This window comes from Schistocerca americana, chromosome 10, assembly GCF_021461395.2.
Source record: "Schistocerca americana isolate TAMUIC-IGC-003095 chromosome 10, iqSchAmer2.1, whole genome shotgun sequence".
In the NCBI taxonomy this organism is placed as follows: Eukaryota; Metazoa; Arthropoda; class Insecta; order Orthoptera; family Acrididae; genus Schistocerca; species Schistocerca americana.
This window is the reverse complement of record NC_060128.1, coordinates 197105846-197126639: the sequence shown is the minus strand read 5'-3', so window position 1 is coordinate 197126639 and position 20794 is coordinate 197105846. Positions and strand designations below refer to the sequence as shown.

At 42.4% G+C, this 20794-nt stretch overlaps 1 protein-coding gene and 2 non-coding genes across 4 annotated transcripts in view; 2 read left to right on the top strand and 1 right to left on the bottom strand.

The window, feature by feature from the left end:
• The window catches only part of LOC124552497 (angiotensin-converting enzyme-like), a 227308-nt gene that overhangs the window by 11907 nt on the left and 194607 nt on the right, over positions 1-20794 (top strand). The window contains exon 1 of one of the 2 annotated variants that reach the window (XM_047126781.1): positions 6776-6818. The exons of the other annotated variant lie outside the window; for it this stretch is intronic. The gene's annotated coding sequence lies outside the window, so the exon portion shown is untranslated. Of the gene's footprint in view, positions 1-6775; positions 6819-20794 lie in introns of those variants that run through there. 2 annotated transcript variants of the gene reach the window in all.
• Trnar-ucu lies at positions 4866-4938 on the bottom strand. The gene has a single exon. It is a non-coding gene; the product is annotated as a tRNA-Arg (tRNA).
• On the top strand, positions 14516-14588 carry Trnar-ucu. The gene has a single exon. It is a non-coding gene; the product is annotated as a tRNA-Arg (tRNA).

The window sequence follows — 20794 nt, the reverse complement described above, 5'->3', positions numbered from 1 at the left end:
CACACCCTAAACCGCACTACGCAATGAATTCTACTGAATTCTGCGGTACCTCACGGACAAGTTGTGGGTTCCTATAGGTCCAGTACCGGCAATTTTGAGTATTGGCAAAGCCGCTAAGACAAAAATGTGCTTCCTCTTAGAAGATGATCTTCCGCTGAAAGGAGGATCAGTTTTCGACTGCTGTACGGGCCAATCAGCGACATCACGACGCTATCTGTGATCGTTTGGATTCTGTACAACTTTGTATGGATGCAGGCCAAAATCCTTTCGCAGAACTTGCCAAGTTGATGACTTCTGAGATAGCCGCAACCGTCGAGATCGCCTTAAAACTGACACTAATGTGTTCCGCAACTGCTCCGACTTCGTCGTCACCTCGCGCTTTACGTTGTCACCTCGGCGGCTTGTGGTCGCCTAGAGTGACAGCCGCCCAGACTCGGCCACAGGGCGGCAAGTAGCCAGACAGCGAAACGGCCATGGCGGCCCAGTTGTCTGGCGAATAAGTGGTAAGCACGCGCAACTCAGCTGCCGCTCTGCTAAAGCTTTTAAAGGTTTATAAACGCTCAGGAAACCTGAGTCTCTGCGTGATGAAACTGCAAATTGTACAGGATATTTTCACGCCTCGAAGCTCACAAAAAATTTTAGAAATTGTAAATACGTGTATGTGTGGTACGGAACCTGAATACATCGTTTAGATCACTCTAGATGATCTCAGAGCACTTTCAATAATTTGTACTTCCAATATTGGGTTGGGGTGAATACCACGACCACAAAAATTTATAACATGCACCTTTAGTTAATTACTGTCGATTTTTACTCACAACATACTTTCAAACGAAATACTGATGTGTAAGTAGGGGCCTGAACCTGGAAATATTGAATAGCGCATTTTTAACTATAAATATTTTCACGGCAGCCGACATAATCATCTGTACAGATTCAGTAACTGTACTGCTATTTAACATGATTCTCATATATTGTTCCATCTTGGTTGCTCATTTTTAACTAGATTGCACATTTCGATCATTCTGGATCATCTTCAGATGTAAGTAGTTCTTTGAGCAACCCTCCTTGTCTACTCCTAAACACCCATCAGAGCACAAAGTACAGTACTCTGATATTTGTTTTTTGAATAGGCAAGTTGGATTGCTCACGCAACTACTTGCATACAGTGTGCTCGAAACATGTACTTAGTTCTGAAATGAGCCAGAATGATTGAAATATGAATTCTAATTTTTTTTAAATGTGCTATTGAGACTTAGCAATATATGAGAATTATCTTAAATATATTTTTTTCGGAACTTCAAACTATAAAATATCTGACTGGACTACAGTACTTGGTATGAATTAGCCCCTGCCGCCCTCCTTTGGTATTGTGAGATTTAATAAGCTTTGTGTCGTGCATTGTTCAAGGGTTCAGCAGTGGACCTTCGAGTCCGAAAGCCCATATCGATGGTGTTTCGTTGAATGCTTCGCACGCTGACACTTTTTGATGGCCCAGCATTGAAATCTGCAGCAATTTGCGGAAGGGCTGCACTTCTGTCACGTTGAACGATTCTCTTGAGTAGTTGTCGATCCCGTTCTTGCAGGATCTTTTTCCGGCCGCAGCGATGTCGGAGATTTGATGTGTTACCGGATATTCACGGTTGACACGTGAAATGATCGTACGGAAAAATTCCCACTTCATCGCTACATAGGAGATGCTGTGTCCCATTGCTCGTACGCGGACTGTAGCACCACGTTCAGTCTCACTTAAATCTTGATAGTCTGCCATTGGATCAGCAGTAACCGATCTCTGTATTTGAATAGGCATGGCTACACCAGTTTCTTTGGCGCTTCAGTGTATATACTATTTACTATAGTCACGATGAAATTGAAAAAAGTACACAGGCGGGATTTGAACCTGTACTGTTAGCACAGTGACCGTGAACTGAAGCTGGTGCGCTACGCTTTCTTGATCAAAATATGGCTGAAGCTACAGGAAGAGGTTTCCGTGGAATATCATGCGTAAGAGTAGACCCTGGGAGTTTTGTAAGTAGCCTTGCTCAATTAAGATCGTAACATGTATGTTACGTGTATGTTAGGTGTGTTGCATGACTGTAGGCGGTCGTTGCTTCATTTCGATCGTTTCGTTCTCATATGCGATCAGTCTTGTTAGATGCCCATACAAACAGGAAGCGGTGAAGCGTCTAGAAATCGAGCGAAAGTCTATAAAGGGCCACGTAACTTAAGGAAAAGTGTTATGATTCTTGAAGTATCGACACATCACATTCCAAGTAGTGAAATATTTGTTTATTCGTTATGTGTGTGCCGGCCGGAGTGGCCGAGCGGTTCTAGGCGCTACAGTTTGGAACCGCGTGACCGCTACGGTCGCAGGTTCGAATCCTGCTTCGGGCATGGATGTGTGTGATGTCCTTAGGTTAGTTAGGGTTAAGTAGTTCTAAGTTCTAGGGGACTGATGACCTCAGAAGTTAAGTCCCATAGTACTGAGAGCCATTTGAACCATTTTGAACCTTATGTGTGTGATTAAACTGCACCCAGTTACGGATCATGCCATTTGGATAAAATTTGAAAAGCGCTGGTGATATAGACACACACTTTCTTATTAAAATTTTATCTGTCTTTATCCTTCATGTTTTTATAATAATCTAAGAGTCTTTCACGAGTTTTTACACCTTTCATGTATTTCACAGAATATCTATTACTTCCTATTATTGATCATATTTCTTTCCTGTTAACATTGTAGAATGCTTTGACGAAGCATATTAATGTTACGTGCGTTTTCTGTACTGAATTCATTCCTCTTTTGAAACAAATATTTTGTCTGTGGTTGATCTTGTCTTCTAATTCCATTTTGCACTTCTCAAGTGGGGTGCTCCGAAGTTCGTTTAAGCTGCTTGTCCATGATCCCTGCTATAATTTACTTGTATAAAACTCAGCAGACTTACAGTTCTGTAATTTTTCCAGTATTTCCGAGCCTCTTTTAATACTTGTAGGATTTGAAGCGCTCCAGATGTTCGCCATTAATCTTGTAATTTTATACTGTCGGGTTCTATCCATTGTTACAGCCATTTGTCCACATAGTGTTGAACATTCGCCGTCGAGTATAACACACTTTGTCTGTTTATCAAGTATCAAGGAGCCGATCGCATATCCAGGAAGACCGTTTTGGTTATTAGTCGGCGATATCGCGCACTTTGTTTATTCCTACGTCTTGGTTTGTGTTCAACTCTTGCGTAAAACTGCTTTATTACAAATGTACTGCGCGCTCTATATGATGTCCCTATACGCTCGTGTGTCTTGGGACTAAAATACCAAATATCTGCCAGTGTTTAAAGTCCAGCAACGTATTCTTTCTTAAAGTTTCTCGTACTTTGCTCATTTTCGTTTCTTTTCGGTTGATACCCGTCTTCCAGAATGTAGTTCACATCGTAGCAACATACATTTCATTGGATTTGTCTCGATCGAGATCATAGGCAATGATTTACAAAATCCCACAAGGTTACCGGGATCGCTTGAAAACCCCGTTTTAATAATCTTGTCGGGACTGCAAACTCCCGTTGACGTCTTTTTCCCTCGTCTGTGAAATAAATTTTGCTCTTTAAACTCCGCCTTCTGCAAAAGCCAATGTATTCTTTTTTTCTATTTCTCCACACATGTTTAGAGAACCACGTCTCCTCTTCTGTGGGTCTAGACTTTCTGTAAAATATCATAAAAAGTTCATGATTGTTTTCCTCTTCTACGCCTAAAAACAATAACGTATGAATTTTCTTTATTTTGGTTCGATTTCTCGCACATCACCTGTCGTAGTGGTTTTGTACAGGTTGGCTTGTTTTTATGACACTCATCGTCTGACGGTGTGTCATTTGCAAAGTACCCGTAAAGAATTTGCTTATTTTCGAAAATAATTTCCCGTCGGTAGTAGTTGTTAAGTCGTGTTCTTACGTCTTCCATCCAGTTCTGCATCTCTGGTATGGTTTTTTTCTATTGTAATTGTATACACTATTTTCCACATCTTTTTAATTTCACTCTCGCCTGTTTTAAAGCGAATTTTACACAGAAATGAGGACTGACAAAACACTTAAGTCGTTCTACTCACAGAGAGATGCCATGTTTGCAGTTTCTCAATTGTTCTTCACATCTTTTCTATCTAGTGTCTCTATAATTTAGAACGTTTGGTGAAAACTTTTTTGTATTGTCTGCTGGGATAGAATTAATTTCGTGTGAGCGTGGGTGTGAGTGAGAAAGAGAGAGAGAGAGAGAGAGAGAGAGAGAGAGAGAGAGAGAGAGCGCTAGAAAAATGGGGAAGTATTGATAACAAGGGTTTTTCGGATAACGGAGGATCTTTGAGTACAATGTTTTATTTGAGGAAGTGTCTTTATATAATACATTAAGTTTTGTTGCACACTTGTGTATTCGTTCAAAACTTTCATTCCTCGTGTCACTGTTCTTTGCAAGTGGCGGTTCTCCTGAAATGTAATGTTTTGGTAGATACTATTGCTTTCTCTGAGGATCTTGACATCAGTTTCTCCTACTTGGGTGGTGGTTTTCCTCTATCAAAGGAGCTGCAAAATTGGAGTGTGTACTGTCAGTTTTTTTCCAGCCTCGCTGGTGCTCAGAATGCCTTAGTTTTAAAAACTTTTGCTTGTTTGCCCTGTGTAGCCAGATTGACATGAATACAAATAATATATTCCAGCTTTGTGTAACAGAAGACGGTGTTCAAACATACATTTTGAGAAAGTTTTTTTCATCTCGACCCAGTGAGATTTATCTATTTCGGACGTCGAACAGAGGAAGGAGAGGATAAGGAATGCAAAGTGCGGCAGCAGAAGAGGAGTTCCGTGCATCTGTGGCGTTTAAAAATGCTTCATCCCTTGCGGGGATCGAACCCGCGACCTTTGGATTAGAAGTCCAACGCGCTATCCTCTGCGCCAAAGGGACGATGCAATGGTTCGATTCCCACGAAGTATAAGAGCTGTCGTTTCCTGCTTCCGTGCCAAGGCCGAGCTGATCGCCGTGACGTAATCGTAATGACGCACTCCGCTGCACGCGCCTATCGATCCAATCACTTCGTGGTCTGGGCGGCGCTTGAAAATTGATAACCATGGTCGAAATTGTTGTGTACGCAACTTAAAAGAGTAAGTCATATTTGTGTGTGATACTAAAGAGAAATGACGCGGTGGTCCAGGGTTCGACTACTGGTGACAGCACCGATCTGACTGACTCGCCCGCCACTGAAGTGGCGTCAGAAGAAAATATTTGCACCGATATTTATAATTTATTTACTTTTGGGCTCGGAGGTATAGCGGCAATGTGTATGGCTGGAACCCGAAAGATTGCGGGATGGAATCCCGGTCGGACCGCCGTAGTTTTCTGTCTGCCTTTAACAAAAAGCCTACACTTCTCGAGTTCGCGGGTGTGGCAAGGAGATGCACGTGGTTCGAATTCTACGTTAAACTGTAGGTCCCCTCTCCTTGACTGACTGAAAGAACTACTGAAAAGCAATTTGCCCAAGTGACGTCCAATAGAAAGACTTGCATGATCCAGTTGAATCACACGCCATTATTATTTATTAACGTTATTGTAGTGCCTGTGTTAAGAAGAGCGGTCCACTGCATGTCGGCAATATTTCAGAAGACATAGGAAGACGGTCGCGCACCAAAAATATTGAACCGGATTTCTTCGTTCTCGGTAGCCTTGCCACAAAGTGTAGTCACGAAAACCCCCCCACTTATTCCAAATATAATTGCAGCCGGGGGTGTATTGCATCACTTGAAATAAATACACTGTGCGATAGATTGACAAATTGGCAGGATGTTTAGTACCACGTGTAAAGAATATCTTACGGTTTGTAACTCGGAATCTGCCTCGAGTACCCACTTTCATGAGCAGTGGCATTCCGTCACCGACTTCCCTAGTAACTTAAAAATTTTTATACATCGAGACAACAAGGACCACAATTGACGTTCTTGGAGGGGGTCGAAATTATACGATCCCTTAATAGTTTTCGACACCAAACCTTAAATGGGAAAACGGAGTTGAGGTATAGTAGAATTTTGGCAAATTTCGACTGCCTATTTTTGCTGTCATAAAACACTGCACTTTTTACAATGTTCCCTTTCTTTTCCCCTAGGCCTGTATTTAACTCTTCCCCTCCCACCAACTCGCTCGCTTTGTTACCTTAGGTTTTGCACATCTTCCTTTCAAGTTTGTTCTTAAAAGTTTTTTCAAGTTCCAGCTGTATTTAAAAACCTATCAAAATTCACTACAGTCTGGAATCCTTTTAATCGTGATAATTTTTTAAAAACATAGAAACATTTTAATATTTTTTACAAAATAACACTTTTTGGTTTTTTCGTTTATTAAAGTTTTGGCGTTTATTTAGTGGATACTGTCAGCAGATGCGTTGCTTTGCTATAACATATGCATCTGATGTTCCTATTTCATGTCATTAAACACACTTCGTTGAGGGGCCCCTTAGGTTAGAATAACTCACGGTTGTTACTAATGAAAATAAATGTCAACTGTCACTATTATATTCTACGTATTTTTTAAGTGTCCTTGTTATCCCAGCATTCCTGGTTCTCATTCACCATCCAACTGTCACTATTATATTCTACGTATTATTATTTTTTTAAGTGTCCTTGTTATCCCAGCATTCCTGGTTCTCATTCACCGTCCGTGCGTTCCCGTAAAAGACCGCCAATCTTATGTCTGAACCTGAATACCATCGACGCATGCGTGAGCCGTTTGTTTACTTCTGCGCCGCCAGCAAGAGGTCCTATTGCCTGTGCCGCGGTTGCGTGCTGATGGGAGAAGCGGTAAGTGTGCTCTGCGGGTTCTGTTATTTCCGTCAGTAGCTATTTACTGCACGCTTCTTGTCCAGGTTGCTTAGAAATCCCTCCATTTTGCTGCAGCCACTTCTTGATCTTTTTTTCATCCTAGCCGCAAATTAGGTTTAATAGTTGTTTTCTCATATCTTTTCAACTTACGCTTGATCACTATATTATTATTTGTTTAGGCCCCATCCACCATATTGGATTGGAATCCGTGAATCCGATATTTCTATTCGGCGACGTACTGCTTTTTAGTAGTGTTTTGTTCTGACACTTGATTACATTTCGCGGCGTGCGGTTGCAACTGTAGCGGTTCTAAAGCTAAGCACTGACAAAATTGTTTGTTCCTTATTCGAATATTAAACTTAGTAGTTTTCGACTGTTCTTCCCATTCAGGTGCACCGGAACAAAACCCGATACGTCCACTTTTGCTGTATTCGGGTGTCTGAACTGGAGGGGGGGGGGGGGGGGGGAGAGAGGGGGGGAGAGAGAGAGAGAGAGAGAGAGAGAGAGAGAGAGAGAGAGAGAGAGAGAGAGAGAGAGAGAGAGAGAGAGATAGATACGGGAGTAATACATGCTGCCACAAAACAATTTTCAGCACAACGCGACATGAAGTGTTTTATGGCGTGTTTCTTCTTTTTATAACCTGTGGAGCCATTTAGAGATCACTGTTTGTTACTTTCTGTATTAACAGCAAATGCGGATTTATCGGTTTTTGTTCGGGTGCTCCTCAATTATTAGGAGTGTGTTTACATTTCGCGGCATGTAGCTGCAGGTGTAGCGGTTCTCAAGTGCTGACAAAGTTGTTTTGTGCACTGTTATTCGGTTATTAAATTTAGTAGCTCTCAACGGTGTACTGTTTCTGGCGAAATAACGGTTTAATAAACTTTCGAAAACTTTCGCTCACTGTGTTTTTTTTAGAGCTGTTTTTGAGTTGAAGTCCTTTATTAAATGTGCTACGATAGTTTTCAGATGAAGTTTGTTATTGTTTGTACTGAAATATTTCAGTACAACTTTCGTTCACTATCTTTAATTTCGTTGAGTGTTTCAGTGGTTGCTTGAATTTTTGGTTTTAGATTAAAAATTGCATGAAATTATTATGGTATTGGTATAAGCTGTGGTTTGTTAGTGTTTACAAAAGTAGTTCTTTTCTTAGTAGAAAGCGAAATTCGAGATCACTGTGGTTAGTTCTTTAAATAGTTCTACTGTTGTAATTGAACGTAGGTAACGTAGACATTTAGTTTTTTCAATAATTGTTAAAACTTTACCATGAGTGAGCAGTGTGGGTTTTGTAGCAGGTTTGTGAGTAGCGGTTTACGATGAACAATTTGTTCAAAGTATTTTTAGTGGGGTGAGTGCAGTGGGGAAGCCGGTACGTGTTCTAGCAAGAGCCTCTCTTGGAAATGCAGAATCTGTAGCAGAAATAAGTTGATAGAGGAGCAGGAGCGTAAGATCTGTGCCCTCCGGGTGCAGTTGCAACACACAAATGAGGAACTAGATAGGTTGAGGAGGGCGAAGGGCGCTGGGGAATGGGAACAGGTACTTGGTAACAAGACAGAGCTAGGATGAGGGGGAGATACTTAGACAGTTCTGCTTTGCGTATAAGAAATAGATTTGACCAGTAGTCACTCAAGTGGGGAGGAGCCTCTTGTAGCTGTAGATGTAGGAGTGGGAAACATGCAGCAGTCCTGAGCCTAACAGAAAGAAGGTTCCGCTGCTAGGCAGTTCGCACAGTAGAGGTGTGGGCCAGCAGTTGCAGGAAATGTTGAGGAGTGAGTACCAGGGCACCAGCATTGTGAAGCCTAGTGCAGGGTTAGCTCAGATGGCATAGGGGAGCTATGTAGGAATTTTACGAAAGATCAGGTAGTGATTGTAAGTGGAGCTGGGAACAGTCTTGACAGGGACGGGAAGTATGATGTAGGTGGTGACCTGCTAGAGATAGCTACTCAGACTGGTGCCACCAATGTTATGGGCGGCCTCATCTTAATGGTGGTGTTGGGCGCGTTAACATGGGGCCGGATAAGGCACTGATGGCGGAGGGCATGCCGACTGAGTCCATCAGTAGATCGGTTTTCACTAGGGAAGGCCTGCACCTCAACAGGTATGCTTCTTTTTTAGACTGAAGTCAACTGATAGGTATCCTTGCTTAAGTGCCTCTGACAAAGGAATCACATTCAGAGGATGTCAGGTATCCAAGTAGCGAAGGAATTAGCCTATTTCATCAAAATATGAGGTATTAAAGTTAGTGAACTCCTTTTAGATGTTGACTCTGACATTATTGGTATATGGAAGCATCACATAAATAATTTGAAAATTCAGAGGCTTCCTTTCCCTGGATGCAGTTTAGATGGCTGTTTTTCAAGTTCTTTGCGGAGTGGAAGAGTTGTCGTGTGCGTAAAAAAAAAAAAGTTAGATGAATGTTGTGCAGGGCAGTTGAATTTAGTGAAAATAAACTAACTATTGTTGTTTATAGGTCCCCTACCTCTGACTTCAGACCGTTTCTGCTCAAACTAGAGAGGGTTCTTGGTTCACATTATAGGAAGTACCAAAAATTAGTTGTATGTGGTGACTTCAGTATTAACTTTGTGTGACTGTACAAGGAAAAGGATGTTGGTAGATATCCTAAACTCATATGATCTGATGCAGACCGTGTTTTTTTTCCAATCAGGGTGCAGCGGAACAGTAACACAGCCATAGACAATATTTTTATTCATTGTTGATTACTAGGACATTCTGTTAGTAAAAGGGTGAATGGTCTTTCAGACCATGATGCATAAATTTTAACACTGAAAGACTTTTGTACTCAAACAAATATTATACATAATTAAAAACTATGTATAAAAGCTAATCCAACGGCAGTAGAGATTTTTAAACCTCGTTAAGGAACAAGAGTAGTACCATGTTTATAGTGCCGATAAAGTAGATGACAAATATAATGCTTTCCTTAACACGTTTCTCATGCTCTTTGAAAGCTGCTTTCCATTAGAACGTTCTGAACAGGTTACTAGCAGAAATATGCTGCCTGGGTGGCTGAATAGTGGGATAAGGACATCGTGTAGAATAAAGTAGGAATTATGTCAAAATGTCACTATCGAGCTAGAGCAGCCCATTACAAACAGTATTGTAAGGCGCTTAAAAATGTTATTAGCAAGGCAAAGAGTATGTGCTACGCAAATAGGACAGCTACTTCGCAGGATAAAATTAAAACCATATGGTTAGTCGTGAGGGAAGTCTCTATATCGTCGACCTCGCGTAGCTGGCCAAAGTCAGTTCGTAGTAAGAATATTTCAGTCACCGATAAGTCAGATATATGTACAGTTTTTAAGTCACTTTCTGAGCATTGCTGGTCAATTAAATAAAAATTTCTTCAGGGAATCTCATATCCCTCTTGGACAATACCTTTCCCATACTGAAATACTCCTCTGTGATATTGACAAAGGGGAGATTGTCAAAAATTAAATCACTGAAGGCTAAGGACTCTCATGGATATGATGGGTTGCCTAGCAAAATATTAAAGTAATGTGTTGCATATATTATCCCTGTACCTAGCCAAATTTCAAATCTTTCCTTTAGGAATGGTCAGTTACCTGAACGATTAAAGTACTCAGTAGTAAAGCCGCTTTATAAAAAGGGAGAAATCGATGATTAGACAGTTTTACATCTATTTCTATGCCATCAGTGTTTGCTAAAGTTATTGAAAATTCTGTGTATATAAGGATAAGTGATCATGTTTTTCCACATAATTTGCTATCAAATGTGCAGTTCGGTTTTAGAAGTGGTTTAACAATAGAAAATGCTATATTCTCTTTTCTTTGTGAGGTACTGGATGGATTAAACAAAAGGTTTGGAACGTTGGGCATATTTTTCGATTTAACTAAGGCGCTTGATTGTGTTACTCACAAATTATTGCTCCAGAAGTTGGACCATTACGGAATACGGGGAGTGGCTCAAAGTTGGTTCACCTCACTCTGTTTCAAATAGCGCGCTTCATAGCCTAAGTTCATGGCTTTTAGAAAATAAACTAACGCTAAATCACAGTAACAGTTAGTTTTTACAGTTTCTAACACACAATTGAACAAAACCCGACATTTTAATTTCACAGAATGGACTTATAAATGAAACTGCACTGTTCAAATTTCCAGGTGTTCAGATGGCAAACTTTTGTGGAAGGCTCACGTTCAGGACCTTGTTCAGACTTAACGCTGCCATTTTTGCTATTCGAACTCTATGTGAACTAAGTGATAGTTCGACACGGAAAGTAGTCTTCAGAGATTATTTACATTCACTTATGGCGTATGGTGTTAATTTTGGGTTAACTCTTCCCATTCTCTAAGGATATTTTTGGCTCAGAAACGGACGATTCGGGTAATAAGCCTAAGTGACGTAAGTTCGCGAACTTCTTGTCGACCCCTATTCATTAGTCTGGACATTCTAACATTGGCCCCTCTCTCTCTCTCTCTCTCTCTCTCTCTCTCTCTCATATATACCGGGTGATCAAAGAGTCAGTATAAATTTGAAAACTTAATAAACCACGGAATAATGTAGATAGAGAGGTAAAAATTGACACACATGCTTGGAATGACATGGGGTTTTATTAGAACAAAAAAAAAAACAAAGTTCACAAAATGTCCGACAGATGGCGCTGGAGAGCAAAACTGATAACGTGACGGGTGAGAGGTACGCAGATATGTTACAGAATCGCATCATACCCAACCTGGCTGATAAACACCTGCTGGAACGTACGATGTTTATGCAGGATGGCGCTCCACCCCATATTGCTAGACGCGTGAAAGATCTCTTGCGCGCGTCGTTTGGTGATGATCGTATGCTCAGCCGCCACTTCCGTCATGCTTGGCCTCCCAGGTCCCCAGACCTCAGCCCGTGCGATTATTGGCTTTTGGGTTACCTGAAATCGCAAGTGCATCGTGATCGACCGACATCTCTAGGGGTGGTGAAAGACAACATCCGACGCCAATGCCTCACCATAACTCCGGACATGCTTTACAGTGCTGTTCACAACATTATTCCTCGACTACAGCTATTGGACATATGGTGGTGGACATATTGAGCATTTCCTGTAAAGAACATCATCTTTGCTTTATCTTACTTTGTTATGCTAATTATTGCTATTCTGATCAGATGAAGCGCCATCTGTCGGACACTTTTTGAACGCTTGTATTTTTTCGGTTCTAATAAAACCCCATGCCATTCCAAGTATGTGTGTCAATTTGTACCTCTCTATCTACATTACTCCGTGATTAATTTAGTTTTCAAATTTATACTGACTTTTTGATCACCCGGTATATTACTGTCGTCTCTTATTAACAATATTCATTAGAATTAGCGACTTTCACTCAGTTAATACTCGGCAGAAATCCATTCTACATCTGTATAGCACTTCGTTGACTCTTGTGCAGAAAATTGTGCAGTATACTGCTGCATTCATTTTCAATTAGCTACCACAAGAATTCAAAAATCTTAGCAGTAATCCAAGCGCTTTCAAATCGAAACTGAAGAGTTTCCTTCTATTCTTTAGAGGAGTTCTTTGAAAAATTAACCTGATTCCTATGCTATACTGATGATTGCGTTTACTTAAACTTATGGCTTGACCTTTTTGAGTTCATAACCATTTTATTTTTATCAGTTGTTACTTTTGTGTTGTAATTTCATGCACTGACACGTTCCATGACTTCGGAGATTTGCTGCTACGGAACTAGCCGTATAAAATAAAATAAGAAAATAACGAATGTTGCCTTCAAGGTCTCGAGCTTTTTACCTCCAACGTTTTACTTACGCCAGTAGAAATATTTGAAAATTCCAATGTAAACGTTCTTAAAATTTTTGAAAATTTAAATAAATTTTTAAGTAAATCTGGAGAATTACATCAGTGGACGTGTCAGGGTTGCTATTCCTTCTTGATTTATTGTCGTACAGATGTTAACCTGAAGATGGTTCAAATGGCTATGAGCAGTGTGGGACTTAACATCTGAGATCATCAGTCCCCTAGACTTAGAATGACTTAAACCTAACTAACCTAAGGACATCACACACATCTATGCCCGACGCAGGATTCGAACCTGCGACCGTAGCAGCAGCGCGGTTTCGGATTGAAGCGCTAGAACCGCTCGGCTACAGCGGCCGGCGTTAACCTGAAGATGTGGCTCTTAGTGCCCCTAAGACGGTAGGATGTAAAAAAAATTGACTACAGCCGAAGCGATTTATTAATATTAAAGATGATTGCTCATAGCTGTGACTGCCAGACAACAAAGTGATCCTATTAAGGATTCCGTTTTTACCTATTGAGGTACGCAGCTGTATAATTATTAAATATGTATGGCGTACAGAAATGAGAAATACGGAAATTTAGCTTCGTGTATAGACGGGGTCGGCAGTGCTACCAGTCATTGTGGACGCTACGAATGGAATATTTCTACTTTGATATTGGCTAGCCATAAACAGAATGCAATTATCGATATACCGTGTCCTTTGTACTTTTGCTCGTTCGTTCATAAGTGTACTGGGATGATTTTTGAAATCACTAAAAATTTCGGTTTGTTCTAGAATGTTCATTTTGTACACGATACAGGGTTTCGAGCTTATCTTTAATGTTCCGGTACGTATTTCTGTTGCGTATGAGGTGCACTAGTGTTATTCTTGTTACAGTTCATGTGTTGTTTCAATCGAATCAGTGAGTTGTGCGTCTGCACTCCACGAATATGTTCCAGTGGCGAATGATTCGGTTGAAGACCCTTTGTTGGTAAGGCACTATGTGAGCTCGAATATTTCTACCTTCGTGGTTCTTTGGCGAGACGTACGTAATAGGAAATAATATACCGGTTGGCACTTCTAGGAGTGTGCGCTCTCTGTGCTGCTGTACGCCTCTCTTGCAGCGTCTGCCGCTGCAGGTGGTTGAGCACCTCCCTGACTATTTCGCACTTACTGGATGAATCTCTGACGAAACGTGCTGTTCCTATAGTTACTCTCGCAATAACGTCGTGTAACAGTTCTGGAATTCGCTTTGTTTTCAGCCACAAATGTTGTTAACAGTCACTTGGACTAAAAGTGACACTGCCGCGCGGGATTAGCCGAGCGGTCTAGGGCGCTGCAGTCACGGACTGTGCGGCTGGTCCCGGCGGAGGTTCGAGTCCTCCCTCGGGCGTGTGTGTGTGTGTGTGTGTGTGTGTGTGTGTGTGTGTGTGTGTGTGTGTGTGTGTGTCCTTACGGTAATTTTGGTTAAGTAGTGTCTAAGCTTAGGAACTGATGACCTTAGCAGTTAAGTCCCACAAGATTTCACGCATATTTGAACATTAAATGTGACACTATAATTTCTTTTCAAAATTTATGTACAATTTTCTGCTGTGACCTTTGCGTGGTATTCGTACTCGTCGCTTTCTTAACATTAGGTGAGCTTTGGATGGGATGCAGAGGAAGATTGTGTGACAAAGTACGGAAGGAGGCGTTGTGAGACGGCTGCAGTCTTTCTTTCCCTCCGCCCCAGCCTAGGAGCCGGGGGTGGTTCCGGCACGTGCGCAGACCGAGCTCGCGGTGGAAACAGCGCCTCCGTGGAAGAGCGGCGTGCGTCACTCTGGTGACGTCACGAGGGAGGCTCAGCAGTCCGGAGCGGTACCGCCGGCTCGGTGACGCAGTGGGGCGCCTTCTGCCAGAGGTGAATGCTGCGCAGTGTCCCTTTGGCGCAGCGGATAGCGCGTTGGACTTCTAATCCAAAGGTCGCGGGTTCGATCCCCGCAAGGGATGAAACATTTTTAATACAGATGCGGGAAAGCCGCATTGTAGCTTCAGACGGAACTACCTGCGCCGTGACAGCGTCTCACACGCTGGGATCCATGGCTTCTTCAGAAGATAATTTGGAAGCAAACCATGCATAACGCAGCATTTGTTTAAATATCGGCGTTGAGCATTGGTAGTATCGAGTGTATTTTAATAGTGTCTTCACGAGAAGCAATTTCTCGTTCTTTTTCGATTAAATACGAACAATTTTGAAGACATGGGAAGGATACATTACCAGTATCACTTTACGCGTTTGATAGTTCACTAGTCGATAGTCATGAATATTATATTATTTGAAATAATAAAAATTTGTAGACTGCCAAATAACATTGTAAATTTAACAAAAGTTCATCCAATTACACGTATTTTTCCCATTACGTCAATTGTAATATAAATAGTAAAGAAACTGACTGTTAGAAATAAAAAAAACTGACGAGCGGGATTCGATCCAGCGACCCAGCGATTATGGGGCTTGAATGCTAACCACTCGGCTGCCGCCGCTTCATGGTAAAAATGGCCACGCACAGATATGAATATATTTGACGACGGAAATTATCTTGCGATTGTCTCAGTAACGTTTGAGAAGTACGCGCTACTGCTTACACATTTTGTTGTCCTCGTGGAGTACTAGGAGTGTACGAAGTTTGCGGTAAATCCGCGTTCCAAACGTCACGGCCTCCCCTTGATAGTGATCCGTCACGCGTGCAACCGTCTGAGGGTGCGTATTGGCGTATTGTAAATAGTGGAAATGTTGATGAGCAGTGTTGATGACCTTCAGATATTTTCAGTATTGTGAGAACATACTGAACGTGTGAAGTCAAGAACTGACGGTGTGACAGTATTCTCCACTCAGTTGTAGACAGTGCTTCAGGAACCACCTACACGGCTTTACTGACCACTGTTCCTGTTTTCAATTTGTCTTTGTGCACATCATAGCGCAGATTCAGTTTTTCAGCTAGTCTTTTAACACAAAACAGTTGTAATAGGGGTGCGCTTGGGTAGTCGTTGTATAGACCGTTGTAGGATGGTCAACGGAGGATCTGTTCTCATACTGCGTACCTTATTAGTTTGAAAATATGATATAGGTCGGTGAATTACACGGCAGTTTCGTGGAACGCTTACACTTCCAAAAATAAGTCATATGTATGCAATGACTAGTAAGAGGTCTCCCAAATATGTCAATTGCATCGAATTATCCCAAATCATAGAAATATGTTTGAAGTTAATTGCAGCACCTGAAAGTATTCCTGCCAGGCGTATATAATTCCTGCACAGGTTTCCACTCATTTTTACTAAACGTGTTTGTTGCTGTTACTGAACTTAACTTGAAGCATTCCAATCATCTGCTTTTCGCCAGAAATCTCCAAGTTACTCCTTTCTTCTCTATTTTATTGCGTATCAGCATTAATAATTTGTGGTACAATGCAGGAGTGACACGAAAATATTTTATGAAATCTTTCGAGAACATGATTCCGATGTCGGGCAGCAAATTATCGTGTGACAAGTCGTTCCTCGTTTACAGTCACATTCTGACCAGGTTCCTCCTTTCCGTTGTCTTCGGCTGGTGCGGCTAACAAATTGAGCAAGACGCTCTCTTTTGGGTGCTCGACATCATAACCTCGTAAAATGATGTCGACCGACAATATTGACAGTAATATTGATGTTACAACAAACTAGTTTTGTCCACAAATACTGAACGTGTGCACCCCTATTTAGCTGTCCCAGTCGTCTCGAAAGGCATACCATGCTTGTCACTCATTTGTTGCCAAAATTCAATTCGTTTTGGACAGAAAGCTTCCGTTTCTTCACCTGTTGCTTGCTCCATGTTGATGTATTGCGTTTCGTTCGTATTTGAAACCAGGCTTTTCAGTAACGTCTACCTCTATATGTACGTGCGTACTGGGCTAGCCACTGTACAGTGCATAGCCGAGGGCACTTTGTACCGATACTTTACTGTCTCTTTATCCTTGCGCAAGACTGCTGCAGGATCGTTCTGCAGTCTCTGGCAAGTGCTGCTTCTCTAAACCACTTCAGTAGCATTTCATGAAAAGATCACTTCCCTTCCCTGCCAACCCGACTGAGCATTTCCCTAACACCGTCACACTGATGGTACTTGACGCTAAAGAATCCCGCAGCGCGCATCTGAATTCCTTCCGTGTCTTTCTTCATCCTGACCTGGTGGGGCACGTAGTGGGCAGTCTTTGTCAATGTGAGCAAGGAACAGTCACACCGTGATTGAGAGTTTTAATTTTTTTAATTTTTTTAAAATTTATTGCCAAATTATAGACCTGTTACCTGATGTTTAAAACACCTTACAATTTTCGTTTTTTATCTTTTTACATTTTTCGTTTCTGTTGTTTTATCTACAGAATTTACAAACAATGAATGAGTTGGGAGTACACTTTAAAGTGTAGGTCCTTCTCACAGCGGTCAGGTGCGTCAGTTGAGAGGTCGCATACACCAGCTCTGGCAGGACCGAGCCTGGCAGACAAACCACTGTCTGGTTGGTGTTCAGGTCTACCTACAACTTGGCAACAGCTCCGTCTTGCTCTTTTTCGTAATGGGTACACGCAAATAGGCGGACCGTCAGAGCGAATACTCGCGTTCCCCGACTGGACGACACTGCGCGGCGGGGTTTCCACACTTTCATCCGTCGTTCCCCGGGTATACACTGAGGTGACCAGTCGTGGGATAGCGTTGTACCAGTATACAGGAGACGGTAGTATCGCGTACACAGGGTATGAAAGGGCAGTCCATTGGCGGAGCCGTCACTTGTAGTCGGGTGGTTTGTGTGAAAATGTATGCTACGTGATTATGGCCGCAGGACGGGAATTAAGACTTTGGCGCGGAACGGTAGTTGGAGCTAGACGCATGTGACACTTCTATTTCGGAAATGGTTAGAGGACTCAGTGTTTCTAGACACAGTGTTCAACAGTGTCAGGCACTACCTCTCAGCACGGACAACGCAAAGATCGGCGGCCTTCATTGGCGACCGAGAGCAGCGGTGTTCGCGCAGAGTTGTAAGTGCTAACAGACAAGAAACACGGAGTGAAATTAACCCAGAAATCAATGTGGGGCGTAAGACGAACGTCTGCGTTAGGACAGCGCGGCGAAATTTTGCGTTAATAGGCTACGGCAGAGACGCGAGTGCCTTTGCTGACAGCACGACATCGCCTGCAACGCCTCTCCTGCGCTTCTGACCGTATCTGTTGGACCCTAGACGACTGGAAAACCGTGGCCTGGTCAGGTGGCTCCCCATTTCAGTTGGTAAGAGCTGATGGTAGGGTTCGAGTGTGGCGCAGACCCCACGAACGCATGAACCCAAGTTGTCAGCGAGACACTGAGCAAGCTGGTCATAGCTCCATAACGATATAGACTGTGTTTACGTGGAACTGAACCGATATTTGACTGGAAATAGTTATATTAGTCTACTCGGAGCCTTTCATGGAGTTCATGTTCCCAAACAACGATGGAATATTTATGGATTAAAGTACGCCATGCGAGTGGGTACAATTGTTCGCGATTTGTTTCAAGAACATTCCGGACGGTTCGAGCGAATGATTTGGCCACCCATATCGCCCGACATGAACCCCATCCAACATTCATCGGACGCAATCGAGAAGCCAGTCAGTGCACAAAAGCCTGCACCGCAAATATGGACGGCTACGGACGCACCGTGGTTCATTATTTCTGCACCAACCACTTGTTGAGCCCCTACCACGCCGAGTTGCTGCACCACGCGGGGTTATCTGTTTCGGTTTCCCTCTCGTACGGAAAAGCCAAAACTACATTTGGAAGACACAGCTATAGTAAATCGTATGTCTTTGACTAAGAGCTGATTTTTGTTTTCTTTTAGTGACACTTATGGAGTCTCGTTAAGTGGTAGTATAACAGTTCAATGACAGTTCAACATCTGACAGAGACTGCTACGAAACTGAAATGGAGGCGGCCAGCGCACATACTGAGACGAAGGGAAGAAATGGAAAGCTGGAGTGAGGCTACTCTAGAGGTTGGTTCCTCGTTATAATGCGGACCTTTGGGACACAAACAGAATGACTCCTATCCTCCCCCTCCCTCATACGGCAAGCAGCATGGATTGCGGAAACATCGATCACGTATAACCCAATTGACTCTTTTCTCAGATGAAATACTGAAGTCCGTGGGCCAAGGCAGTCAGGCAATTGCTGTAGTTTCCGACTTTCGAAAAGCATTTGACACGATACCACACACAAGTAGTCTGTCGTAGGAAGTACAGTCAGACAGAGCATCGAATGAAATTAGAGACTGTACTGAGTATTTGTTGGTGGAGAGGACGCGGAACGTCGTCTTGGATGGGGAGTCAGCGACTGATACAGATGTAGATTCCGGTGTGTGCCAGGGAAGTGCTCATTCCGTACGTTAATGATCTACCAGGCAATATTATAGTACTCACAGATCAAGAGATCGGTTGACGCTTGACTGGAATATAAAGACAAACGAACCGCCACAACACTGGCGCCACAGCCACAACAGTGGCGGCAGGATCCCGGCAACCGGACACAGTGGTCGCCAGTAAACCGGATGCGCCCTTGGCATGGCGAGTGCGCAGACTCGTTATGTAAAGGCGGCAAAGTGACGTCTCCAGTGTATGACCGTCGCGCACCGACGCAACCCCACCAACCAGCATCTTCGCAGCGGATGTTCTTCGCGGTGTGATAAGGGGGACTGGACTGACTCGCTGGAGGCATCTGCATCGCCGCTAGAATCGATTGAACACCTCCAGTTTGACATAATAATATCTTTTATGTCAGTATTGCTTATGGAAATTGTTAATTCTTTTATTCTTTTGTGAAGTTTCTGCCTCTTGTATCTCTACCCGTGTTTTTATGTAATCCCGAATGAAGAGTGTGCATTTGTTTGTAATTCACACAGGTTAACAATATCAGTAGATATTTTTAAGCGATTAGGGATTTCTTCACTACCGATGGCAGTAAATACGTATTTGAATTGTACAAAATATTAATGAACACGTGGACTACTGATTCATTAAGCATACGCACATATCTTCAGAATCAAAATATTTCTTGTAGAAAATACATGTCTTGAAATGATAAGAGTATTTATTTTTCAGTTAGGTTTTAGGTACATTACACATTACGGATATATTACTCTAATTTGTAATTTAAAAAAGGAATCAAAGCATAATCTGTGACATAGTTGTTAGACTAAATTTTTGGTGTAAAATTGGTTCATACTTGCAAAAATCGTAACCGAAAGCCTGGAACCTAATTTTTTTGAATGCCACTGGTGACGTATTCATTCGTCGCTTTTCGTTAACGCCCAGTGATTGAAATATGCCTTCGATTTAAAGTGACTGCAGTTCCCCACATCGCTTGCATCTGCTTTCAGTGTCAACGAGACTGAAGGCCAACCACTTTATGTGGCAGATATTAAACATCTCCAGCAACGCCGAACATTGCAGTTAATAAATAATAAATATAAAAAAACTGCACAGACATCTTGATAAGATTTCGAGATGGTACAAAAGATGGAAACTTGCTTTAAATCTTCAGGAAAGTAAAATTCTGCACTTCACAAAACGTGAAAATGTGATGTCTTGTGGCTAAACTACACTGTAATCAATCAGCTCTAGGAATAACTGCATGTAACAATTTCTGAGGACATGATATGGATAGACCACATCGGCTAAATAATAAGCGACGTCTACGGCAGACTTTGGCTCGTTATTAAGATACAGGAAAAACACAGAATAGGAACGGGATTATGAAAAGTATTCGCAAATTGTGACTAAGATTGTACAACGGCTGTACAACTTACTAGTAATGCATGAATATTTGTGTCAGCCCAGGAGTCGAACCAGGATTTCCCGCTTTGCGCGAGCAGTCGCCCTAACCGCCTAGGCCATCCGAGGACACGTGCAGTACCCACCCAAACTTCCATATGTCCCGGTGTCTGCGTCCCATAGTGCTCGCCTACAAATCGTGTGATTCCCGTCACATCGCCTTGCTTCGGCACGAAGGATGGCAGGGCAGTGTCTGTATTATAAAGTGTCTGCACAGTTCGATGTTCCTTTGGACATGGAAGACGATGTCTCTCCCTCTGTGGGAAATCCAGGTTCGAGTGTCAGTCCAACACAAATCTTCCTATGTTACTGGTAAATGGTACTGTCGTTG